This window comes from Syngnathus acus, chromosome 24 (assembly GCF_901709675.1).
Source record: "Syngnathus acus chromosome 24, fSynAcu1.2, whole genome shotgun sequence".
Taxonomy (NCBI): domain Eukaryota; kingdom Metazoa; phylum Chordata; class Actinopteri; order Syngnathiformes; family Syngnathidae; genus Syngnathus; species Syngnathus acus.
In genome coordinates, this window is record NC_051108.1 from 5,839,899 (window position 1) to 5,867,669 (window position 27,771).

The 27,771-nt window shown below is 42.5% G+C and overlaps 1 long non-coding RNA gene across 1 annotated transcript; it reads right to left on the minus strand.

Annotated features, from left to right (window-relative positions):
* Positions 1–983: 983 nt before the first annotated feature.
* On the minus strand, positions 984–26,991 carry LOC119117765. The gene is made up of 3 exons (XR_005096589.1): positions 26,923–26,991; positions 17,135–17,261; positions 984–1,186 (listed from the first exon to the last, which is right to left on the minus strand). It is a non-coding gene; the product is annotated as an uncharacterized LOC119117765 (long non-coding RNA).
* Positions 26,992–27,771: the final 780 nt, after the last annotated feature.

Below are 27,771 nucleotides of genomic sequence, written 5' to 3' on the forward strand. Positions count from 1 at the left end.
CACACTCAGCAGTCCTACCCTGGCGAGAGCTGCTTATTCAGTAGTTCACAAATGCAAGATTGAGATTAAGCGTCACTTTGGTTTGAGTAACGTCTCTGCAGAAATTGCTATTGATTGCAAATTCAATCCAAACAGCTTCATGTGTTTCCTGTAATATGGTTGAGTGTGTCGTTACCTCTTTGCACTATAGCTGAAAAGGACTACGGTAAATAAAAATGAAAAAAAAGACTATTCGTGGGTGTTAGTGCCTTTTTTCTCTCCATGAAAAGATAAAAGCATTTTCTTCACAATAATCGCTCTTTAAAAACACAATAATATTCATACGGTGGAGTAGCCAATCTCATCCTTCACTTTTTCTACGTTCAAAGAGAGCTGAGTTTAAAATATGGTCCAGCACTGCCACCGTGTGGGACAATATGCACATTACAAGAAGTGTACTCAGAACGGGCAAAGTGCTATAATGTAATATTATCTATTTAGTTACACTCTTTGCTTCGACTTTGTTCCTATTTTAGATTTATTCCAGATTTGGTTATTGCTGATATCACATGTAGGTACATCTCAATCAATCAAAGTGGAAAATTTAATATATTTCTATGGCTCAATTCATAATGTGAAACAAATAATAGTTTCAATAAATAGACTAAAATGTTTTCTAATTTTGAATATAACAATTTATTATCTTAAGAAATTAGAATATTACATGAGAATCAACTGAAATGATTTTGAAAACATAAATGAAGTGCTAATTGCCTCTCTGATAGGCGCTCCCCCTCCGGAAATAATTTAGTCTTTATTCCCGGAACCAGTTTATGGTATTAACGGAAGGCAGGTTTGTTGCACTGAACGGTTTTGAACGCTAGATGGCAGTACAGTATTGAGTTTGCTGATCTACGCTTTAATAGCACCTTACAGCTCATACTTGAACATTTTTGTTCGCATTTAGATAACAAATCACTCACACTGTTCTCCCAAAGACAATTAGCGATTTTACCTGTTGTAAAAGTCCAGATTTCTTTTTTTTGGCCCATTTTTCAAATCAATGGCCTCGGCTGGCTTGTCATGACACCACTCCAGCAGATGTCAGCATCACTTGCAGCCAGCACTGGCGCCTCATTAGCATCCGTTGACTGCAGTCTGCATGATTCCATCCCTTTGGCTTCCTTTCCACCATGGGCCGATTTGTCTGCAATTGCAGTAGCATGATTTATACATGAAGGGAATGAAATGGGAGGAGAGGTTCTGTATATTATGGAAAGCAAAAGAGTGCTTGCCAGGAGATAAAAATCACAGATGCACAAGGATTTCAATCATTTGCATTCCATTGTAGTGTACTGGTTCCATATGTTGAAGGTCACAGTTGATCTTAAATAAACAATGATGTGGTGTTATTCACAAGCCGTATTCAAACACATTCAGCGCAGACATTCTTCCTTTCACGAGCGGCTCTCAGTAATTTCAATAAAGCGGCATATTCCAAAGATAACAAAACGTGATTTTAAACGGCCTTCATTTGAAACACTGTTGACATCAGCTCGACCTATTACCGCGACGCGCTTAATGGCTCTTCCTGTGTTTGCTGTTGTGAGGCGAAGCGGCCTCCACGGGCAGGCTCGTCTGACATTTCGGTTCGATGAAGAGAGGACATAAAGCCACGGCACAATGAAGCTCATCAGCCGCCCTGACAAAGTAACAGCTAACCCATCTGACTGCTTTGTAAAAACAGGCCCAGAAGGTCAACGGCTGTCCTCAGATTAAATACTCCATTCAGGAGTAGCCCATATCTTGGCCGCACATCCCTTGTCAGCGCCACAAAAATCATTGCGCCAAAGGACCGCCGCATCGCAGCCAGCCAGGCGAGTGCGGCGCTCAAATGGATGGGAGAGAGAAACTGTCACCATATTGGTGCCATTGGACCATGTGTACTGAGGGGGAGTGGGATGAGTGACACTTCTAATTTGAGAGCTGGTGGGTTATCTGGCCAATCTGTTACTTTGACAGGGAGATGTAGCTGCTGAAAATAGTTGGAGAAGACACCCAGGCAGTGGAAAGTGCGCACATATTTATTATTATTATTATTATTATTATTGGCAGTGGAAAGTATGCACATATTTATTATTATTATTATTGTTATTATCATTTTATTGTTATTATTGATGTGATTATTGATATTATCATTATTATTTTATTTCATTTTTTTTATTCCATACATCAATCACCTAGTAATTTTTTTAGAAGTTGCTTTGAGATTCTATCCTCCAGCATGTGCGGTGGGGCAAAGCACACAAAGAGTTCAGAGGCTTCAAAGAACTTCAGTATCGAGAGTGTAGAGGAATTACGGCGAGGAGAAAGATAAAGAGAGGTCACTTTTTGAACCTTTCTTATCGAAAACTTTTCCGTCTTAAAAGTTTGACTCTCAACTTTGGAGTCTGAGCCATGTGGGAGCTTGCGGAGTTGGAAGAAGAAAGGGAATTTCGAGGGGAGGGGGTTCCAAATCATACCAGCAACTACGATCACTCGAGCTTCAGCGAACCAACACTCGGCCATGCAACAAAAAGAAGGGATGGAAGAAATCCTCTCGCAGCTTATCGCCTCCACCGTGTTGGGAAAACAACTGTTGGGAGATAACAGAGGGGCAATCAGCGATCACATCGACGGCCGTGTTGTGCTTTCAGTTCTGGTGGAATGACGAGCTACGAGGTAGCGGCGGCCATGTATTGATGACAACATGGACCGCTGGAGACAAGGGAACTTTGTGTGTGTGTGTGTGTGTGTGTGGTAAGCATATGCATAAGTCAGCGGAGGATGAGGCAGTAAAGATGTCGCGGGCGGCTGTCATACCGCCAGGCTCATTTGGCAAGGGCGTCTCCTCCCTTCCGACTAAGAAAAGAGAGCGCTCGATAAAACTTGACAGCAGCCCCCCCCCAGTCTAAATCCAGACACGTACTCAACCTCTAAAAGATGAATTCGCTCGATAATGGGAGAGAAGAAATTTTGGTAAAACACACCAACTCACACCTTTTCATGTTACTGTAATTTTCAACAGTCAACAAGATATCAAGGCCGTTGGTAAAAACGGAAAAATCATTGTTCCAACACTCCAATAAAAGCGGCTGCATTCAATTTGCACTGTATTAATTCTCTGCAGCCAATTACTCAACATTCAACCTCCCGCCCTGTTATCACCTCTGATGCAGTTAGATCTATATCGGCGCTCATTTGCCAATATTTCACGCTTTCCCATCGCCTTACTACAGTGCGTATAAAATAGCGGCTTTTATGGCTAGCTATAAACAACGAAAGCCGTTTCTTATAGCTTAGCTGCGGCGGAAATATAATAACACAAATTTAAGTGAATGACAGCACTCACGGGGTCCTTAGTGACATTTTAAGGTAACTTTTAAATTGCCAGACAAAACTTTGGTATTGATAAATGGGACATGTCTGACAAACGGATGTCGACTTTGAAGGCCGGGAAACAAGCACGGAGGGTCACAGCGGGACGCTTGTCACATTACCGCCGCATGACCGGTCGGGATTTCTGTTTACTGTGATCTTGTTAGTCATACGAGTGGCCGGCAGGCTAATTTCTGCCAACATTTTATTCCGTGCTTGCTTTGCACCGTGACCAAGTCACGCAGAGAGCCAGCGGGAAGAAATGTGCCTCATATTAATAGCTGGGCTCATATTACATGTATGATGGATTGCAGGCTTGTTAGAGTCTGCAGATGAAAGCTGGAGATTTTTTTTTTTTTTTTTGGAGCCCGCCACAAATGAGTTCTGGCTGACTTCCATCTCGCCCGACTGACCACGGGATTTAACACTCAACGCTTTCTTCAATTTGGCTTTATTGAAGTTTGTAAAAGCTTCCGCCTCAAACATTCATTCTGCGTCTGAACATATTGGATCACCTTTTCAGTCTGTCTCACTTCATCCTTGTTTGTCGCCGCTTCTCCTCTTTCCCGTTTCATCACTCTGCCATTTTTCGCACCTAATCCTTCGACTCATCCCCCGGAGCCGAGTCCGGCGCCGCCTCGAAAGCTCTCCGATGCAGACAATCAACAGTGGCAACACAAAGGCTTGCTTTCACTTCTATCAAATTCATCCTTTTGTGGCTTTTTTTACACGGAAGGTGAGGAGAGGGATAGATTTAATTTCGGTTTTATGAAGAGCTCCTCGTATGGTCGAAATGAAAGAATGAGCGGCGGTGTTTTATTATCTTTCCTGGGGCGGTGCATCGTTTCGCTGCTAAATAATTCCAACATGGAGGAATGAGTTGTATCGGGCAGAATACACTGGATTTTCAACGTTACGTGGTCAGACACCCAATCGAATTTCATAAAGTCCTATCATGATTTCCTTTGCTGGCCAACTAATTAGAAGTCGAACTTGAAAGAGTTGCGAGGGACACAGTAGATGAGAGCGGCAAGAAAAAAAAAATCATCATTTTAGTGGTGAAAGTGTCCAAATTCTGGCCCTACTCTGGAAAATGAGCACATCAGAAAAGGCTTGCTGCGAAGTAAACAACAGAGCATCTGTGTTCTTGGAGATGCAAATGCAAAGCCAGGAGGGCCGCGTTCCAAACTCCAAGCAGAAAAGGGGGGGGAACAAATTGGAATGTCATCGGAGGGAGATGGGTGATTCAGCCCAGAATTGGCTGAATACAAGCATGAAGTGCATTTTTGGAACTAATCTGTGACCTTGTACTATCGCTGCTATCAGACAGAGATAAATGCTTGTGTCCCAGCTTTCCGAACTCTTTTATTTGCCCTGTCATGGAAATAAAAGACCTTATTTAGATGCCGAAAATCGCTCTGCATCAAAATTGTCAAAATGTCTTCCGACGTCCTATCGTCAAATGGCACAGGTGAGAAAATCTCCCGGGAAAAGGAGTCATCCCTGTTGCCTTCATGGTCACACTACTTATCATCGTAATTGAGAACGTAATCCTTTTCGCCATCAAAACCTCCCTTCGTGATAACGAGCCCATTTGCCGGCACGTTGGGCGTCATTAGTCATGCTGTAACATTAGTATGATTAGCATGTCGCGACACGCTTCCTCACTGGCATCAATCTATGTGCCATTATTACCGCGACTGTCCTCGGCGTTATTGACGTGGAGTCAGAATGTCTGGGAGCGCTTTCAGATGGCGGTTTGGTCATGTGAGGTCTATTTATTTGCCTTCCCTCCAAACTTTCCCATTTATGTTCTTCGGGTAACTATTGTACCGCTTTGCTATCCTCGGGCACCTCTCAGCGAAAATTGTCATCATGGTTTCTTGGCTCTGATGCTTCCGACAAGATACAGGGAAGTGAATTTCACCATGAAACGAAGAGGAAATGTTGGTGTAAATAACCGGCGGGCAAACGAGAAGAAAACAAACAAGGGCGATGGCGACTATTTATGAAGGAGCTGAGAAAACAAAGCAGTGCTATGAAATCGATCGCTTCCTAAATCACAACAAAGACATCCACGAGAGGCTCCTGGCACAATTCCAAATCATGGAAACCAACACACACAGACAAACACACACATCTCGTGGGTGTAAACACACCCACTCACAAAACAACAATGCAAACCTTTGGCTCACACACATGCACACACATCCCGTAATCATCATTCCTGCCACATACGCAAACATACACACGCTGACAACTTCCCTTGCTGCCACCCAACCACATGAAAGAAAACGCACGCCCGCACACTTTCACAACTTGAATATTCAAGCCGTCTATCTCGTCGTCTATTGCGCAACACATCCTTTAGCCAATAACTCCGCGGTTGTTTCGGCGACAGTTACTCAAAAGTCACGCCTGGAGTAATAGCCAGCGAGCTCATTTGCATCTCATTTACATAATCCGCGCGAACCTGCTGAGGTTTGATCGTACTTGTTTGTACATGGCAGTCTTTCACTCCACGGAGACTTGCTCTATTTACGCCAGTGGGTTCCTTGCCAATGCTGACTCGGCAATTTGCATCATGTGTCATGTGTGGTTGAGAAGATGCTAGCTCAGCTTATTTTTGGCCACCAAGGGGAAACACTTGATTCATCTACACTGGGTCATCTGCATGGACTACCACCAAGAGGTTGCATGGTGGCTATTTTCTTTTGCGGGGGAGAAAAGGAGGCTCTTGATGGCCAATCAATATCCAGCAAGGACTGCACTTAGCAACAGTGAATGACGGAATAACACTGTGTAGTGTTTGCCTACTTTTTATAACGATGCTTCTTTTGTGATGTATTGATCATCACGCTTGGTGATCATTTGACGGTATATAAGCAAGAAGAATAGAATTGGATTTTTTTTTTCATGTTTACGGTTTTGCCCTCGTGAAGAAGGATGCATATTATAAATCTCCGTCACCAACGGGAGCTGCGACGAAACATCAATAAGATGCTCCTTCATTGACTTATGACCTACTTCGGTGCTCTGCGCTATTATATATAGCATTAGCAATGGCGCTAACATTTGGTTTTGATACATGTTACTATTTATCAGAACGGAGAGTAATTTGTCGTTTTGGTTTTGTAACTTTAATAAATTAAAAATCTTGGATCTGCAACAAATTTGAACGTGTTTGCACCACCGCTCCACAAACTTGAATGGAAATTGGTTTTATGCAAACAAGCACACTAACAAGGCAACAAAATCTCGAAAGATGTGTCAAACCGATTGAATAAAAAGAAAATAAGCATCAAGCTATTGTGGGAAATCCCTTCTTTTTTTTTTTTCAATTGAATCAATGAACCACAAGCCACATTCAAAGTAAACTGCACCAAATATTTTGTCATTGCCTGACTTTCAAATAAATTGAAATGCACAAAAGCAAACTATGGAGAGAATTCTTTGTAACGGGAAACCTCACACTTATTCGCTTCTTCCAGGGAGAGATAGTGATGAAGCACTCTCTTATCCACCAGTGGTAAGTCCAAATCGATTCCCGGCCGCTGACGAAGATTCCCATTGACAATTTGATGTCATTTGCTTTAACCCCGGTTTCGCAATCGCACCCCTGAGGTTCAGCCACGAGCCTGGTCGTCACCAAAATCCTCCCTATTGACTGTGACTCGCACTTTGTCAACAAGTGCGTGCCGTCGCCCACAGCTGGGTCTACACCTGCTAAGTGAAGGACTCTCACGGGAGTCTCCTCATCATCAGCATGAATAAGTATGTTACTTTAGAATGAGACTTGCCCATCTCACTAAGACCGTTTCACTCGTAAACCTAAAGAGGATCATTTATTTTCATTTTTTTGCTCAATTGCATTAAGTGGAAATGCTACAACTGCAATATTGGCAAAAATAACTGAATCAATTCTATAAGGTGAGGGGGAAGGGTCTTCATTCATAGACAATGAAGCTAAATGAAATTGTAGTTGGTTGTAACATAGAGGTAAATCTCACGAGACGGTCTGCTCGGAAAATATCTACGTGTGATCTCCTTGAAGGAGATTGTAAGCATCTTTAGTTACCTCCCATCTGACTGAAACGTAATGAACTAATTAGTGTTTTGTTGACTTCTCGATCTTCGGCTTCATGGATACAAGAAAGGAATCTAATATTATCCATGGAGGGGACAATCAACTTATAGTCTTTCTATTGGACATGTTTTGAATTTTCATTACATCATTACAACTGACAGATGAGTCGTGCCGGGGCAGCCGAAGAACCAAAAATATGTCTACTTTACCTTTCCCCAAGCGTGATGTTGTCACGGAGACCCATGCTCTGAAACAAACACACATCCAAACTCGCACTCCCTGACGTGTTTACATTTTCTCGTTAGAACCTCTGACTTGAGGTGTTTGGAATGTGTGCTTTATTTATGTGCCACTGCCCACAGCAATAACCCATTTATCTTTCACTACCCCTTGCCTTGCTTCTTCCCTCAGGAGGCTTTCTGGACCCGCACGCGTAGCACACGCGCCGTTTCCCCCAGCCGCCTGCTTGCCAATCATCTGCTTATGAATATTCATGAAATCATCATGACGTTGCTGCTTTGTGAACTGCAGGAAGTAGCCACCATATTTGTTCTCTTTATATGTTCCCCATGAATCCTTCCATAAGTGAGACGTATTAAGGTTGACAAGGCTGATTATTATTAGTTGGATGATTATTTTCCAATTCTATAGTTACTCAATTATCATCAGGCCCGAGCTGAAAACATTTTGCAATTATATTCACGTTCTCCAGGGTAGGCAATAAACACTATCTTTAAATGAAAGCTTATTAGAATGCAGGGCATGAACAAAGGTGCAAAAATGAACTTTTGTTTCTTTCTGCAGTTTGGAGATAAATAGCCGCATTATTTGTAAGTTTACAGCCAATTGCGATTGTGGGTACTGTGGCTTGGAGAATCTAACGACCTTAATAATCGGGGGGGGGACCCTGTTTGATGACCCCACACACAACGGACATCACAAAGTTTGACAGACAAAAGCTTCCTCGTGCAACAAGATAACGACCCAAAACATACTGGAAGTACAAGAAAGGACTTGTGGATTGATTTGTACTGTCTAAGAACTGCTTTTTTTTTTTCTTTTAAAGGTGATTCCTTCTTACTACCCCTACCTTCTTTCCTACCTAGCATCACCTCCTCGAGCTCACCAAAAATTGGACGACAGGCATTGCTGACAGCAATTTCGAGGTGTGTCGGAATTCACATGGCAGCGCGACAGACACCCTTTTACACTTTTTTTAATTTCCCATTTCCAGATCCCCCCCCTCATTGGTGGTACGTTCGCAGAATGTAACCAATGATTAAAAATGGGATGAGACCAGATACGAACGTTTTTGCCCTTGAGCTCGGCGCCCTTTTACTGAGCGTAAAGATTAATTTTGCCTCTAGGGATGGCGAGGAATATATTTTTGCATCATTTGATAACTACATTGGTAGACATAATGCTAAGCTATAAATAGCATTTCCCGAGGCCAAATATGACAACAGCGGTCTTGATTAGCATCTGAGATTAATATCTAAAAGAACATCCTAATTAATTCAGTCTCCGTGTCAAATAAACACAATGATTCATCACAATGAGGCGGATCCACCCATAACCTTACAATTTATTTCTCTAATCTCTTTTCCATTTGCTTTTGGATGTTGAGTACAAGGACACAACTCGGGTGATGGATGGCGTCATGTCGCGACCTTAGACAGGAAGCGCGACTCCAGCTACTTGGGCCAGAAATGCAAACAGAACAGGTGAGTGGTTGGACTCTGGATTCAAGATGACTCAAAGCATGGAGGCCATGTTTTATGGGTTTTTTTGTTACTTAATGTGATCTCTATAGCTATCATTGCTAACTGCTAATGTACAATTGATATTTCCATTCACGCTACAAAAATACCATTGGGCATATTTGCTAGAACGAAAAACGGTATGTCTCGCATTATCTTCCACGAACCAAAAAAAGGCACACGGCTATTTTTCTTCTGCTGACATTTTGATGGACACGTTGGTCTCTTCCCCAGAGTCAAAATTGCTACAAATGGTCTTATGTCATCCTGTGTGAGTCAGGAAGTGGCCTTTACCAACAGAGAAATATTTTCTGTCTTACACTTTTCTCCTCCGGGATCCATTCTAGTGTTAATTATATTCATGGCAGAGTCTGCGTTCCAACTATGCTTGTTATTGTAATGAGCAGGTGGGAAATGGAACGTGGATTTTTTTTGTTTTCCCCCGCATTGTGCGAAAAGTGTGAATGTATTAATCACATAAAGTTCAAGAGCTCAATAAAACTTCCGACCCAGGGAAGGTTTTTGATTCATTTCCCAATTTTTGCAGGTGAGAATCTCTTGCGGAGGCAGAATACTTGCATACTGCAAGCATAACACAAAAAAAGGAACTGCTACCTTATCGGCTGCACTGTTTCTATAATAATGCAAGATAACGTCTCATAATGAAAAAGCCTGACTGGCACAGTGCCCCCTCCAAAAAAAAAAAAAAAAATGGAGATAAACTGGAGTGCAGGCAACATCTTATTGACCCACATCCATGGTCAACATCACTAATGCTCTTCCGGTAAATGGGAGAAAATATCTGCAGCCAGGTTCCATAATCTTAATGAAAACCTTCAAAGGAAATTATATTAATGGAACAGCAACGCTCTCCGCTATCTTTTTTTTTTTCCCAGTAAATTACCAGCAGCTTGAACAGACTGCATTTTTTTCCGAGACAGTCCATTTTTTCTTCTTAGCTATTCGATATTCCAGACATTGTGTGTTTTGGAAATAAAAAGTGTCAGCAACTACACAATGATGGAAAAGTTTTAGAACAAGGGAGATATACGACAGGAAGTGAGAAAGGGAGTTGGAGAAGAACATCCAAAATGATCTCCAAAGTTGGATGTGTGAAAGAATGACTCGGGGTGCTCCTGGGAGCGATAAAGGGAAGGGGGTGGAGAGTCATGGACACAAAATTGCGAGCTTCCATGGCGAGCCGGCTGCTCAGGGAGAACCAATCTAATCAGGCGTAATGGAGCCAAAGTTCACTCCTGCTAAACTGATGTGACCACAAGTAGGAGACATCCAGCCAAGAAAACACTCATGGCAACAAACATCAACAGATGTTGCGTTTAAATATCCATAAAAAATAAGGGTTATTCAAATTTTGGGTGGATTTTACGAAAACGTAGCAGATTTCTTCCGAATCCAGAAGACAACTGGGAAAAGTAACAGAGAAAAACGAGTGGGTGGATGGATTGAACTAATGATTTCAGCTCTCTCACAAGCTATTCGCCAAATGGAGTCAAAGGTCTGATCTGGGATGACACGGCATCACACATCTGAGCTGTTCAATTTCAGCAGGTCGCCCTTGAAAAAGAAAAAAAGAAAAAAGCGGCCAAGCTATTAATGAAATGATGGGCCGGCGATTGGTTTAATTAGTCTAAGTAAGCCCAAAGCACATTTTACTATTAACCCTCATGACTGGGGAACCAGAGACAATTCATTAATGCTGATTCCTGGCGAGGCTTTCCTGCATGATGTTTTTTTTTTTTTTTTGGTCTTAACATAAATGCGCTGCACTCAAGGCTGCACTTGTGACTCTGCTAACATGTGTGCTATAAAGCTGGGAGTCTGGAGCTTTATAGAGTGGTCATGACATTTAAGTGGCTGGAAAAAAAAAGAGAAAAAGCTCGGATTGAAGGACACGCATCTGTTGGAACGTGGCATTTATGTTAGTAAATAACTAAAAGTCTGACGGTGTTCCTCTGAGGTCAATCTTCGGGCCCATCCAGTTTGTGCTCTACACGTTCAGCAAATGTATGAAATACATTCACTGACTCCATTTAAAGGCTCACTTAAGTTTAATGTGGGAAAAGAAAAATGAGGTCTAGTTATAAAAGTATTAATTGTTGCTCACGACAGCTTAGCTCCTAAAGTAGCCACCTGTTAAGGTTCTCAAAAATGCGTCCCAAGTTGAGAACCTTATTCCGATCAGGCCATTTCCTTATGATGAACACATTCAAACTTAAAACGATTTTTAACATGAGCTACATATGGACGTTGGGGGATATTCGCTTTCTGATTATATATGACTTATTGAACCGTGTGACTCCGGGGTGACATTTTTCCGTGGCTTACGCTCGCTATTGACAAAAGCAAAGCCTTTGGGCGCCCTTGCGGGGAAATGTAGCTACAGTCACGGGGCAATGAGGAAAAACTTTTAAAAGTATGCACGATAATCATTGTATGCTCCCTCAAGCTAAAGTACAGAGTAAAAATAACTCCTGTCAATAGTCCCTGGGTTGGCTATTGTATCTGCTCTCATTGTGATTAATGATCAGCAAGGTGCAGCACAGCAAAAATAAAAAAATATCTTGCTCAATATGGAAGCGGGCACTCATCCACTTAGTGTCTACAGGTCCAACTGTCAGACGTTATGAAGTAAATTAGATTGAAAGCACCACAGCAAGTTAGAAATAGCTTCAGAACCGTAACCGAAACACTAACTGTGATGCTTGCTGAAAAAAAAAAAAGTTTTTTTCTAGAAATGACAATCTACCTGAAGGGACTGTAACTGGTCAAAATTGACAGACGACACTAATAGCTTAAGTAGCAGCGCCGAACATGGCTGGAGGTCCAGATGGAGGTAGTTGGGATAGAAAAAAAAGAAAAAAAATCAATAGGTCCCCGCATCCATTACCGGCACAGGAGATGAAGAGTAGAAAGAGGGACAGAAAGATGAAGAGGGGCACCGAAAGCTCAACAAAGCAACATTAGTCAGGCTGACGGAAGAAGCAGTGAGGTTGGAGGCAGCCATGTTGATTGTAATCAGGCTCAAGAAAATCAACTTGACGGCGAGCTGATTAAACGTTCTTCAGGTATGTTATAAACCTTCCATTTTGCGTTATTTGAGTTTTTGTTTAGCCTTGTTTTGTCACCTGTCGGATTTGTGTCATATTATGAGCTGAATTTGGCAGTCCGCTTGTGAGTTTCCCCAGAGGAGAGCTTTACCTAGTTGGCACTGTCATCATTATTCCAATTTATTATTATTCCAATTTAATACTCTAAATTGCCTTTAAGCTTCTTCTCCTTCTGTTGTTTATTTTTAAGACTTCAGCTTGGCTTAAACCAAATCCGGACACGCAAACCTGCCTTTCGAATTTTTGCGTCAATTTTCAATCGTCAATGGAATTAATTGTATTGTCATTGCACGTAAACAGAAAAGGAAATTCATTTAATATTTGTTATTTATTTATGTTGCCTCAGAGGTGTTCTTGGTAGCTTCCTAATTAGTATTCCATCCTTCCCTTTTGTCTCTGATGGTGCCTTGCTGACATTTGTGCTAGCCGGCGGGCAATTTCAATCTACTGCCCCACAGGTAGGTCAGCAGATGAATCTCGGTTATTATTTTGGTTTTCCTAGCTCACTCTCCCCAAACCCCTTTTTTTCTTTTTCAACAAACACCTCTCGCAGAGCCCATTAGAAGAACAAATACAACTCCAGTCGTTCTTTTGAAGGGAAAATCAACAGGAACTCGCCGGAATGTTTCCATAGCAACCAAAACATCACGCGGTGACATTTAAATCAAGGCCACCCTTTTGCCTGTGTGTGTCTGTAAACACAATGTATTTGCGGTTCAGATTACGTATATTGCTATTTGTCGGCGACGTACGGTTTGTCTACACTCTTTAATTTCCAGTTTTGTCAAATTCCAGATGCTCCACACTGGCAGATTGTTTTCGAAACAAGCCGCCATTAGCGGAAGGTAGCAGGAGGCGGTGCCTTCAACCCACGGAAGTGGCTCAGGTAGTTCAACTCCTCCGCGGTGGAACACCTCGACATGCTCAAATGGTTTGTTTTGCCTCGGAGCACATTGTCAAGAGTTTGTAAGAGATAAGCCAGTGCCAGGAGAGGTTGAGGGGGCGGGGTCATAGGACTGCAAGAACCTAGCAAGGAAAAGGACTGCCAGATCCAACATTCACCATGCGGCAAGAATTTTCCATTTCCTCTATTATATCTCCGATTTCTTTCTACAGATGAAAGCAGGTTCAAGCTGAGGACACTCTGGAGAGCATTGTGCTGCTTGCCACATTCTCAGGCTTAGTTGTTTTGGATCCCCTGGAGATCGTCTGTCGTCGGATCACAACCACGGCAGGAATTTGAAGGGAGTGTATATTACAGGTTGTCTTGAAGAACCTGATCTCATTTTCCTTTTGTAAAATTCTTTTTGAGTGCGATTCAAAATCCAGTGCTAATTATTTAAATTACCATTCATTGTCCTTACTTCTATTCTTTACCGTTTCAGATTTCCTGATGTGTGACATGAAGCCTGTGCTGCCCTTACTGTAGATCCGATTTATTAACGCGGCGAGACTAAACACTTGGAAATGTTGGGCTCAAATGGGCAATTATTTCATTTTGCGGCTCCCATCTGCAGCTCGGATCTAACTTTCTAATTAAGTTTGACTTTTTAACGATGCCACAAGAAATTGGAGACAGCGGTACATCTGTTCTCGCCGCTGCATCCTTGAAGACGTCCCTGTTGTATAAAATGTCATCTCAACTTAATCAATTAGCAGAGACAAGTCCAAAGATTTTTTTTTTTTTTTTTTTTTAAATAATACTCTTTCCAGGCAGCATCCTGCCAAGTAGTCACACTTGACATGTGATAAATGGGATCTGGAAGTGGGATATCGCTCTTTAACTTTTTGGTGGCACTCGAGTCCTCAACGGCCGATTGACTGATGGATTCGGACGCGGCGGGAAATAAAAACACAAAATTCTCACCCATCAAGCGTTTGTTGATGGATACAGACAACCCGCCACAGGGATTTATGACATCCAGGCCGCTGTGCGATGATATTGCAGATGACATTAAATAAATTCGGCTTGAGCAGCACCTCCCATTCATCATCCGTCGAGAATCGGGGGGCTGTCAGGCCACCGTGGGATGAAGAGGGAGAAGCTTCCAAAGCCCTCGCTTTGGATGACCTCCTGTCCCGTGACGCCGCTGGATCCGCCCGGAAACGTCAACTTGTTCTTTTATGCATTTATGAGCTGGCATAGTGTTTTGTGTCTCCGCCTGAGTTATTGTTACACGGCGGCCAAGCACGTCGATCAGCGGCACTCGGGTACGGCGGTGCATGGGCCGGGTGACCTTATTGCCACACTGCAAATCCCGCAGCTGTTTTTCAACTGCGATAAAGATTATACACCACGACACAGATAGGAGCTGATAAACAGCGATGCCCCATAAACCTTCAAGCATCTGATAAACCCTTCGCTCTAGGCTGAACGCTTTTCTCTGATTGGCTGTTGGGAAATAGTTTCACTTTGGTACTGGGACTGGGACTAAATGGATTTGTACTCAGGCGAGGCCACATGTGGTGACACGGACAAGATCGGGTTTCACCATTAGAAGAAAAAAGGGGCGAGAAATGATGGCGGGGGTAAAAGCAAAACAAATCCCTCATTCTCGTTTAGTTGAAGTCTGACTTATTTAAAGACTCCCATTCATGTCTCCCAAATATCAAACACCAAGTGTAAAGAATCCGGGCGCTTGGGCGACCTCCTCCTGTGCCACCGTGATGAGTCGGCAGTGGGAGGTGACAGATTAATGGCAAAATGAACAGCGGGCACGCAATTCTTTTGCACTGCATCTCAAATTTCATTAAGAATTTGACTCCAGTCTCATTCCTCCTCAATTCATGCTGTTCTGGGGATTAGGGTGGCTCAGAACTGCACGGGCGGTCCGGTACAGTACAATGCTCCATTTTCACTGCCTCACAATAAATAAATAAATAAAACCTGGTGCAATGAGGTACTACCTCAAGCACAGTTTTTAAGTGTGCTGAGTTGATGCCAAATGGGTTACCTAAGACGCTCGGGTCTGGGAGGACCCAGGTGGCCCGCCTGCTGTGGAGCAATTTGGAATTCTTTCTTGTTCTGTCCCACCGCTTTACTTATTAATCGATTCCCATCCTGTTGTAGTTTGGCTGCTGGTGATGACAGAGCCGTCCCAATTCTGTCACCATAGAAACTCGTGCACTGGGCTGCATTTGCCACAAGGAGCTTTGGGGATCCGAAAGGTCCCATCACTCACCACAGGAAGTCGGAATACAACTCCACAACAAAAGACAAAGTACATTTTCTGACAATTTGCTAATTCTCATTTTACTACTCGTTCCCATTTATCCTGACATGAATACACGACAAGTACCGCAATATTGTCTCCTCTGGGGGATACATTCAAACCCAGAACCTGATTGGAATTTCCATAACTGAGGACAAGAAACGCTTGCAATTTCCATACTTCAAGAAAAGAAAATCAATCGTGTTGAGAACATCGTTTTAATTACATGCTTCCTCTCTGGGGACTGGTCGCGTGACAAGCTTATGCAAATGTTAGGCTGTCTGACACCGCTGCGGGGGAATACACTTCACACATGTGCCAGGGGACGCACATGCAAAGTGGCCGTCATTCTCATGAATAGACTGCTGAGCACCAAAATATCAACTTGTGCAGTAATCTGTCTTGACATAATAATATATTATAACTCAGCTAGTTCGACCTGAAATGCCCGCTTCAAAAGCAAACGACAGCAATTAGCATGTAGCAATTAGCGTGTAGCTATGTAGCTAGCTATGACCGTTTCATACACAGCATACAAATGGCCAAAGAAGCTTAGAAATAATCATTTTAAAAAATGTCGGCGTTCTTTATCAATAATTAATGCACATTTGCTGATGAAACAACTGCAAAGTTAATAAAAAATGCAATTCCAGCGCCCCTCTGCTAATGTGAGCGCGCGAGGGGTCTTAATAGGTGCACGATGGCGCTCATTTGTATGGATGACAACTTCTCACAAGGTTTAAGTGGGATTTGAGGGCAATTACTTTGGAAGTATGTCTCATTTGTATTCTCTAACTTAGCACCTCGGTGCAAAGAAAAGCTTTCGGAAGAGCTACTGTACGCCAAGCAGCTTGAGACTGATCAAGGGCACGTTGCCATGGAGGCGGAGCTGTTTGAAGATGATAATCCCGCCCGCTGAATCATGAGAATGACAAGTGGGGATCAAAAGTAAGGACTTTTCACTCTCCTCATGAACAAAATCTCTAATTTACCTTAATCATCTTAAACCTCCCGACTCTATTTATTTATTTATTTATTTATTCGTTTGTTTGTTTGTTTGTTTGTTTGTTTGTCTATCTTCCCAAGACCATCCGACATTATTACCGTTGTTTTGGCAGGAAACATTTAAAATATCTATCAACAATCCCCAAACATCAGTTGCCAGGCAACAAAAACATTTTCCAGAAAATTGCGGACAGCAAATCAAGGAGGCGTACTGGGTAATTTCAGGCTTTAAAAAAAACTAAACAAAACAATTTAATTGCATTAAAATGAGCCCCAGTCAAAAGATTAAAATCACAAGACATGTTAATTACAGTAACTAAATTCTAGCAAGATTGATAAACAGACAAATTAATTTGTGCTAAACTCTTTTCTTGGCCGAAAAAAAAAGCCACCCATTGTTTTGTTTAATGAGCTAGGAAGGAGAGAACTGCCTTGCATTTTTCATTGAGTTATATTCTCGCTTACATTCCTGCATTGCTTCATCTCTCATAGCACACACATGATGTTGTGCAAAGTATAAAAAGAAAAAATAGAAGTAGCACTTACGTTTGGCTCAGCTCATCCTTGGTTTCTCTTCTTTACAATTACATGCAGTATTCATCATCCTCGTCGGGCCCGGGGAATGTGTGTGAATGTGTGAATGGATGTTTGGCACACACCTCCCCTTCCAGTTCTGAAGCAAAGAGAGAATTCATTCACGTCACATTCGCTCGCTTTTTACAAGGCAAGCACATCTATATTTTATCAGCCGGTTACTCCGAGACTTTTGGAGTGTAACTTGATTTAAAACCGCATACAGGTGAAAAGTGTGTGTGAGAGAGAGAGAGAAGGGTGAGTGTGTGAGGGGTGGGGGTTATTACTTCAATTCCTAAGAGACCAATTTCTCCAAAAAGTAATCAAAATATAGGAGGAGGATGAAAGGTTATTGTAGCCCTACAAATGTTTTCCCCCAGACATGTTCATCAGTTTCACCCAAAATAAAAATCTACAAAAAATGGAATATTAACAATCGGGGGAAATGACTCTTTGACATCCATTTGCAATTCATTTACATGACTCGCCGAGGATAAATGCATTTGAGTCAGGTGACGTCCATATTTCAACCATTTACTTTTTAATAAAAAGCTTCCCTGAGATGGCTCGATCCAAATGCGGCACTTACAGGACTGTCTAATAAAATATAATTGAGTTTTTGTGGCTGGTATTCAGAGTACAAAGTCATCAGAATCATTAAAGGGCAGGGGCAGCCTTGGCTTAGAAGGAGGATTACTTTTGTGACCCAAGATCGACTTCCCGAACAGCGATTGAACATTTGTTCCGTAACCATCATTTTCAAAGCAGTGCCGACGTTTTTTTTTTTTTTTGACCCAATTAATAAAAATGCCGATGGGGTTGTAACGCAAAGTTTAAACAACAGTCCTAATCATGTTTCTAAATTAGATTTATTAAATTATGAATGAAATTAAATCCTTTGTCTGAAAATGGATTCAACAATTAAACGTCGGTGTGTGTAAAAGTTTGTTTTTTTTCCCCGATGAGGAATTGAGTAAGTGGACCGTACCTGGGGCACACCTGACTGTTTCTATAGACTGACAAATAAATACCAGCCAAGATCCATTTTATCGTCTGCCAGTTTTATTGTCTAGCTTTCCAGTCGTGTTACTTGCCAATTTAACTTCGACCCGATCCGTTGCCAGTTAATTGGATTTGATTTGATGCCTGCTCTGTTTTGGGATTGTTTAGCTCAGTAATATTCATTCATTCATTCATTTATTTATTTATTTATTTATTTGTTTGTTTGTTTGTTTGTTGGGTGGAGCTTTTCTTTAGCATTTTCTCTAGTACTTATTTTCATTTAAATTTACTTTTAAGTAGAGAACAAAATGCCCCTCAAAAAAAAATTTCAGATTTTTGTTGGGTCACAAGCTACAGAGCAACCAAGGCGAATTACGTCTCAGCTCGACAGTTCGCAGTTATCATTCATACCCAAGCGTGAAACATTATTTACCGTCGCTCCATCAAACATTAAATATGTACCTCGGTTTTAAACTTTAAACTATTTACTTGTTTTTGCTTTTGTGTTCTTTGTGTCATTTGAATGCAACTTTAATGTCTTATCTTTAATGTATTTCTAGCTCAGTAATGCATTTAAACTATTTTAAACTGTGCCACCCAGAAAAAAAAATCCTCCTAAAACGTTCATCCATATTAACATATCAAAGAGTATTTACATAAAAATGCAATCGTTTCAGTTGAATATTTAACCATGCAGTCAGTTTCCGGATTGTCGAATTTCCTTAACTAAAATCCATTTACTCAACTTCAGAGTGTGTTGAGTCTATTTGGCCTCTATTTGAATAAATGCCAGTGCAAAGGCGGGCTAAGCAAAGGGAAGACAAAATTTAGCTCTCCAGAGCCGTGAGGTATGTTTAAGGCACCTTTATGAGGTAAAAGTTACACTGAATATGTTTTTCTGAATATTTATTGAGCCAAGGGACGTATTTTTCTTTAGAAAAAAGTTACAACCCAACACCAGATAAAAATGCCAACAACAAAAAATATATATACCGCATACTAAAAAAATCTGTCCTCAAGATACTGACAATGTGGCCCTTTTAAATTCCACTTCAATATATTTGTATTTCCCTATAGAACTCTAATGTGTCGCGTGAATCAAAACTGATGCAAAACCTTTGCTGCAGCCCAAAGCGCAAGTCAAAAAGTATACGTTCAGCAACCCCAATGACAAGATGGACGCCCGACGCAGACACACGGCCTCCGGACAGACAGAAGAGTGGGTGATCCACCTCGCCACAATGCAAATAAATAACAAAGCGGACCAACGAGCACAGACAGCTTGGAGGGGCTTTCATCTCGGAGAACCGCTGCCCAGGGAGCATTCATCAGCATCGCAGCAGATTCATGTTGGCCATAAACAAAGCAACACAACGTGTTGTGTGGCAACAAGCAAGAGCACACAGACCGTAAAGTAGATTTTGCTTAAGCGGAATTTACTGTGACTAACTATACACATGCAAGCAAAAAAAAAAAAAAAAAAAAGCTACTTGATGGCACTAATGCGCAAAACTGAAAACTCAGCAAACAGAGCATTTATATTTCATGTAAATCAGACTGCTGCCTTGTGTGCAGCAAAAAAAGAAACATCTCCAGATGTGACAGCTTAGTCCTCGGTGACACATTGTCGCGATACGTCTGCAATTTGACGTACAAGAGCGCCGCGAGTGTCGCGTCCAACGAGGCGACCACTCCCCGCTTCTTCTTTGACACCCAAAACAATGTGCCAGAGTCAAGTCGTGCACAGCGGGGGAGGCCAAATCAGTGTTGCTGGGACTAAATTTAGATTGCAGGTGCTGTTCTTTTCTCTTCGCGCCAACCTTGAGAGAAAAGGCAAAAAAAAAAAAAACCTCAGCTGCAGAGATGAACGGGTATTTGTTGGAGGTAAGATGTTTATTTCAGAAGTTGCCTTTCGTATTGTTACACTTGTAAAGGCGACCTTGACAAGCTGCTTTGGTTAATGCTGGACGAAGAATTGCTATTTGTGTGTTTCCATGGGAATTTTTGCTTCCTATCCACAATGAAATGAATCTGATGGTTAAAAAAAAAAGCTTTTATCTGAGCAAAATGGCCGACAGCTGACGTTGGGCAGTTAGCCTCGCTCAAACCAAACTAAACGATATATAACACATAATATTGATATTATTTTTTCTAACTTAGTATAACCACGTTTGTGAACGTTTTTCACACATCTCTATCGGATTATACGCTATAACTCAGTCGGCCGCCATTTCCCCTCAATTAACCGTTAGCATTAGCAGCACGGCGCCACTTTGATAGACTATCAATTGAGAGCGGAAGAGCTTCACTCGCACTCCAGACAGGCGGGAATCACCGCGAAGCAATCTTCTTTAAAAGACTAAATGTCCGACGGCGAGACGAGAGGCACACACGCACACACCGACGCACACACGCGCAGAGCGGCGAAGGGACTCTGCTGTGTCACAATCACTCACAATCTGATTTCTGGGTCTTGACTCTGGAGAGTGTCCAATTGGGATTCACTTATGAAGTGTCGGGTGATAACGAGTCCGTTTGGGACTTCTATCAGGAGTGGACAGGTTAGTCCAAATGAAGACATACTTAATTCCAAATTACATTTACAAGGGAGACAGCCTGAACATGGTGAATTTCAATATTTGCCGTCTCGGAATCAAAGCAACGATCACAGCTTGCCTCCCAGCCAACTGTCCGTTTCATTCAAAGCTGACACATATGATAGGTTGCCGTTTTGGCCGACTAGAATTGGCCATCCGTGGCCCTTCCCGAGCCTTGGGGAGAAAAAAAAAGAAAAAAAAGATGAAAAACCGGCGCAACAAATGATGGACGGGAGACAGATAGCAAGGCGCCGGCCGATGTGACCGAATTGTTGATTTGAGCCCGGTCAACGAGGATTTTGATTGACAGATATGAAAGACGTAAAGGATGATGCGAAGAAGGCACATCACTCTCGGAAAGTATTGCATCATAGCTAAAAGAGATGAGCTATTTGGAAAGGAACCCGGGGGAGCGGGGTAAGCTGGAAGATGAGGTGAGGTCAAGGGGATGAGCATGCCTGGGATGGATAACTTGCAAAAGACATGACCAACTATTCACTTCTCCTGACTTAATTCCACACGTTGGAGTGTCGTCTGGAGTGGAAGCTGCTAAGCGGCTAGCTGCCATGTCGGCGCCGTCATTTGGGAACACTTAGGAGTCTCCTTGTACTAATTGCATTGGCCCAATTACCTTGAGGGTGAGAATTCAGCAAATGGCTGATTGTCTATTGACATTATGCAATGAGCTGGGATAAGACCATCCGTCTCACTTAGCGTATGGCCGCATCAGCAAAAACAATTTAAGCGGCTAAAAAGTGTCAGTCTTCTTGATTTGGAAAAAGATTCTCGTCGCGCCCGTGTCGGAGAATACCGATATGCGTGCTTAGTATTCCGCTCATGACTTTTTAAAGTTGGCGGAGGCGTGAAAGATTCAAGTCTGTCAGAGTTAGACTTAAGTACTGTGCGTTTCTCAACTCTTTTGGTCTCCTTTGTCAAACTGGAGAGGAAGCACCCAAAAGGTTGAAATACAAAGTACATGAAAATGCTTGCGGAATAAAAACATTATGACGCAGATGACTTGTAAAAATGTTCATGTGGCTTAAAAAAATTATTTCTGGCTTTTAATGATTCTGGTCGTCAATACGTCGCTGGAGAACCTAATTTGTCACATCTTATTTTAGCGACGTTGTACATTGTAAAGGTCAAGCTTTACAACTATAATTATCGACGAACCAGGTTTTTCTTTTGCTTAGATTCTGCATTTCCCGCTAAGGCACTTCATTTGCACCTCTAAGCATAAATTCAGATTAAATCACTTTTATTGGATTTATTTCATACCGAATCAAAGTAGCGCAAAAATTCAAACGATGCGCAGGGATTTAAATCATCAGTGGAATAATATTGAAGAAAGAAGATTGTGTTTCTTTGTACGTCTGATCTCAGTGTCAAGAGGGATTTTTGTCCCTAAAAAATTACTAAGACATTGGGGAAGACTTGTTCTTGACAACAGCACTCTTACTTATTCATCGGGGTGTTTTATGAATCCTATTGTATTTTTTTTTTCCCGCGCCTGAACCTGAATAGCATCTGTTATTCTTTTAAATTTGTAAGCATGTGCGTATTGTTGTCGGGACCGCTTGAGACCAAAATTACATTTTTATTATATAGAGGATCAGGAAGCTGTGTACAGTACGGGCAATGTACGACATTGTTTATTCAATGGCAATCTCATGTAGATAAAAAACAAATTAATATAAAAATAATTAAAAAATAAAATAAATCTTACATTCTAAAAACAGATTTTTGTCCAACTCCAATTTTTTTTGTCTTTGATGGTATGCCGAGCCCAGTGAGAACAAATCACTGTGTCTGTTTGTGTGCCTTGCTTTGTCTGACTCGGCAGATGTCACCCACCCGCAGGCGCTAGCTCGTCATCAGGCCTTTGATAGCGTACACAGAAAGCCCCCGCCACATGTAATAAACCGAATTTTATTCTTGAAACTTCACCTTACCCCCACAGAGAGTAAAAAGTCAGCTGAACATCCCATTGGTTGAAACTCCGGCAGTAACTTAAAGCAATAAAAAGGTGCGAGGTGTTTCGAACGACTCCTTTATAAGCAAGTGTGTCTGCCAAACAGCAGCTCTCGGGCATAATTACTGCAAGCACTCGAGCAACATTAATGACGACAGGCTTGGAAGAAAGATTCATCTTCCCACACATAACATACAGTACGGCTAATTAACAGCCGAGTTGACGCTAGGCCTGGATTTTCAAATCAAAAGTCAAAGCGGAGTGTCAACGCGGTTGCTATGGTGACTCATATGTACTCAGCGGTTGTTTGACCGGTCACAAAAGGAAGTCTCAAAGTTCATCAAGAGCATCTGCTGTAATATCTCCGACATGGATTTTACGACTCGGAGTGGCTCCAGCGCCCCATTAAGGTTTCTGGATAATATGGACCATAGATTTGTGGAGCTCTCGCGGCTGAACCCGACTTTATATCCACGCCGGTCTGTGCCAACCTTTGATGCCTCAGTTTCGCGCCGTTTTCATAGAGCTGTCATACACACCACTTAACACGCTCTTTAAAGCACTCATTAACGCAGTCAATTAGCCCACAGGAGCAAAGACGCTGGCGGAGGAAAATGGCAAAATGTCAGCCGTTTGCTTTTATGCGGTGTGAGCGTGTCACACGAGCAAGAGGGGGCTCTGAAAATAGAGGCAATTGCTTCCAACCTCGTGTTCGCTCGGTGAATTCTTTGTCTTGCTGTGCTGAGAGGAGCGCGGTGACACACACGCACATACATTGCCAGACAGCCACAAATCTCTCATTTGCAGCACTTGAAGAGTGCACAAAAAGAAAATGGCTGGCTAATTTCATGTGTGTATCCATTCAGACACACACAACACAATACGGGCTATTTGAGAGGAAGAAATCGGAATCATACGGAACAAAGCGCTCTTGCAGGTTAAATGGAGCCGTGTTTCATCTGAGAAAAGCAGAAAAGTTTTTGCAATGCGCAAAAAAGGGGCTTTTTCCCTTTATCAGATGATTGTCCGCCTTTTCAGAAAACACGCAAAGCGAGCGGTTTGGAGGACAACTTCAGCCAATTAGATTTAGGCATGGCTTCCTTATTGTTGTCAAACGATGCTCTCAGGATTCAAAGAGGTGATCTCCAAAAATGCTCCCCAGATTTACTTCCTAACAACAGATGCTTGGCTTAGTTGGGTATGTTGGGGGTAATTCCAGCCAACCTTCTTGGAAGAAAGACAACTATGAGATGGCAGGTTCCAAGCCCACTTTGGATTTGTCCACGTGCCATGCGGACACTGCCAAGTGTTGTCGTGGTGCCGTGATGGACTCGGACTTGCTCACTGAATGGTGTTTTTTCGTCTTTTTAGAGGCGGCTCTATTAACCGAACATCAGTACATTTTCTTCCAGCCTGCGGGCCTGCCACCCGCATCTGGCTTGGTGCAAGTACTTTTCAGAAGACTTTGATTGTCAGATGGACTGATAACCCTTCTACCTCCTTGTGAATCTGAAAAAGTTGAGCAGCCAGAAGGGAAGAAGGTGACGCACGGAGAATAAATGAGAACCGAGACAAAGGGGGGGGGGAAGCACACGCAGGGAAGTGGAATCCTGTTTTGTATCCATTAGAGAGAGGTCCAGTGGGCAAAGCGGCGGCTCGCCTCAAATCGAAGTCTGCCTCGGCATTTCTATCATTAAACTAATGCCCAGAGATTAGAGATGAGGTCTCCATTAATCTGCTTGGCTTTATTGACTCGGAGTGCTTTCTCGCACTGGCTGTCACTTGCTAGCACAGACGCTACGCTTCATGGTTAGCTCGTAGCCAGCCATGTTTCAAAGAAACACATTGGATATATGTTTTACAATTACAATACGTTATAATGTACGTGAATTATTTTGACAGGATTATACAAACAATGAGCGGGGGAGTGATTAGCCTGCCAAAATAAAGAAGAATTGTCAAGGTGTGTCACACCAAAGAACACAAGAGTGTGTAGGAGTGTTTGAAGGTAGATGTACACAAGAAATAAATCCAATCATCTGTCCAAACATGGAGATTTGTCTATTATTGTGTTTTGTTTTTGCAGACCATCTGTAGGCGTGCATGGGTGCATGCCTGGAAGCATGTGTGTTTGCGCGACAGTAACAAATGCGACGAGAGGGAGGTGGCAGAAGAGGAATGATGGATCGGCCGCGTGCCGCAAGCTGAATCTCCCGCGAGGGACGCGGCTACATGCTAGCAGGGGAGGGACAACTTAGAGTAATTGGGTCACCGCCAAGCCATGCTTTTAAGACTGCCGTGCAAACAAAATAAAGATTTGTTCTGGGGGTGAGAAGCAGAAGAATACATGACCCTTACAGAGATCTATTTGGTTTTTTCAATTTTCATCTAAATGTGGACTCAGTGGTCAAATCACATTGAACCCATTTATATTAAAATGGCTGCCACAGACAGGTTGTATATTGACGTCAGTCCACTTAAAGGCTGCGACTAGGTGACACTTGTGAGATGGAAGAAGACGGAAACATGGACTATGTGGCCGTTTTCTCCTGCTGAGGTGAGATTGATACTTCAGAGTATTAATATCATCTATTACCAAATTGGCCAAAGAGCTGACTGCCAACCTATTACCTCTCGACTCTTCCATCAGCATTTAAAATTCTCTTGGTCACGGAACCTCTCATCGCGCCTGCTCGACTAGCAGATATTAAATATTAACCCTGCTTTTTACAGATCATGTCACTAAATTAAACTAACGCAATTTGTCATTTACAAGTGCTTTCTTTCTGAATCATGGAAAAATCTCTCATCACCTCGGTTACAATGAATCCGATTCAGCAAAACACAATGGCGGGATGACAGCTCAATTATTTTAGTAGACTTGCACTGGTTGCATAATCCAATAAGAGCCATATTGCAAAGATATGTCAGGGGGGTCTGCGAAACAAAAAAGGACCCACCCCCAAAAAAAATCTGAAAATACCTAAAAGGCCATTAAGAATTTTTCAGGGGGGCAGTGACCCTCACACTCCCTCCCTAGTGCCGCCTGTGTGGTCGGGTTCATTTTAGAAGTTTTCAAAATCTGACTTCCAGATTGCACACAAGCCTTTATATAAAACCATTTACTAATTGAAAATGGATTTCACATACGGTGCGTGTATCAAAAACTAATCACACACAGGAGGCGCTTTTTCTCAGCAAGATCAATGTCAGTCAAGTGATGCGTGATCTGCTCAGGCGATAAGGCCAATTAAATCATGTCTTCTGGACACTAAAACTTGCTTCAAAAACTGTGAGAGGAGTCACAAATGAGGGAAGGAATGGGCAACAAAATATTAATCCCCTGTGCTGAAATGTCTGAAACACAAGTAATCTCTGTTGATGTTTGCTTTCTTTTTTGTTTTTAATTTGCTTTAACTTCATTTCGATGGCTGGAGCCCATCAAAACGCAGCATTACAAATAAGCAATAGTAAATCCCCACAGACTGTGTTAAGAAGAGAATTGCAATAACAATCACAATCTTGTTTGGGGATCACATCAACCCCGATTGCAAAACACACACAAAGTCTAATGAGGGACCAAGACGGACTGTTGTGAGCGTGTGCATAACAAGCTTGAGTACACATTGTGTAATTGTGATTCTGTTCATATACTCCATTTACTATTAAAATCTTAACTTGTGTTGAAAAACATAAAGCTGGGCTCTTCTTTTAATGGAGCCCCTACAATATGCATTCACGCCACATCCCTTTCCAAGCGTGGCCGTCTTTTTCCGTTTTCGAGCGCTACCTGGCCTGATGCCGCTGCAGATGGCATGCGAGAGAGTGGAGACGTTGTAGTTGCAGCTTTGAAATGGAAAGAAGCTCTGTTGAGTGTAGATGAAAGTAAGGAGATACACAAGGCCGACCGAGGAAGCAGACATCATTATGGATGAGTGTGTACTTAGGCGCAGTATGTATCTGCAAAACCACGAGGGAGGAGGGGGGGGGGGGGTTGTGTTAGCCTGTTTTACTTCTACTGCATTGCTACATTTTTAGACCACATTCAACAGTCCAAGCTCCCCTCGGGGATCATTAAAGTTTCATCTTATTGCCCCTTTCAATGTACTGTAATGTTTCATTACGCTGGCTCGGCTGAAAGGGGTTCTTGGGAGAACAAGTGGGACCGTGTTCTGAAAAGTTCTACTCACTTGATTGCTCCGCCAAGTTGTCTCGGTGGTGGCAGCGGGTAATTCTTGTTTGGTCCGGTTTAACCTCTGTGTTAAAACAATCTGCAGGGCGGGAAATACGCAAAGTCCGAATCGTTTGAGTCGAACAAGTTTGGGCACTTGTGGGTTCTATTGGGGTTAAATCATTTTTAACTTACTTTCAACCTCGAAAAAAATAAATAAATCTCACTTCGTCCAGGCGGTTGGTTTCGGGCTGGCACCGGGACTTCAAAGCAGAGTCGAGAGGAAACACAGAAGGGAAACTGCTGTGGGGGAAATAAAAAGTGAACATGAGAGATAGCCTAAAAGCGAGAAACTGCAAGCTGTGTGTACAGAAAACATGAATAATGGATCCAAATGCAGATGAGGACAAATTGACTCCCCATTAGAACTGCACTCAGAACGGAGAATGACACAAATTGTCCAGAAGATGTTTACTGATGCTGATGCATGCAGAGTTGTGGACTTTTTTTTTATTTTGGTTTGATCGAGTCAAAGGCGATGCAGCAAACAGAGCATGTTAAATCATTCTAATATGCGACAAAATCATGATGTCGCCACCCGAATCTGGCAGACGAGTGGCGATTTTGCAAGAGGGCTCATCTGCGGCTCTGACGTCACGGCGGCCGTACGAAATGCACGCTAGCCTCATTTACACTAGTCTTTCCCACGCTCCCCGGGGGTTCAACTTAAAGTTCTAAGCTTGAGTAAATTTAGGCCACGGAAGCCCGAGGAGACGGTGGCTTTCTGGAGCCGAGGCGACTTTGCAGCTGGTGCGCGTCGAGCGTTAAGAATGAACATTTGCGTCACTTAGCGTTATTAATGTCGCCG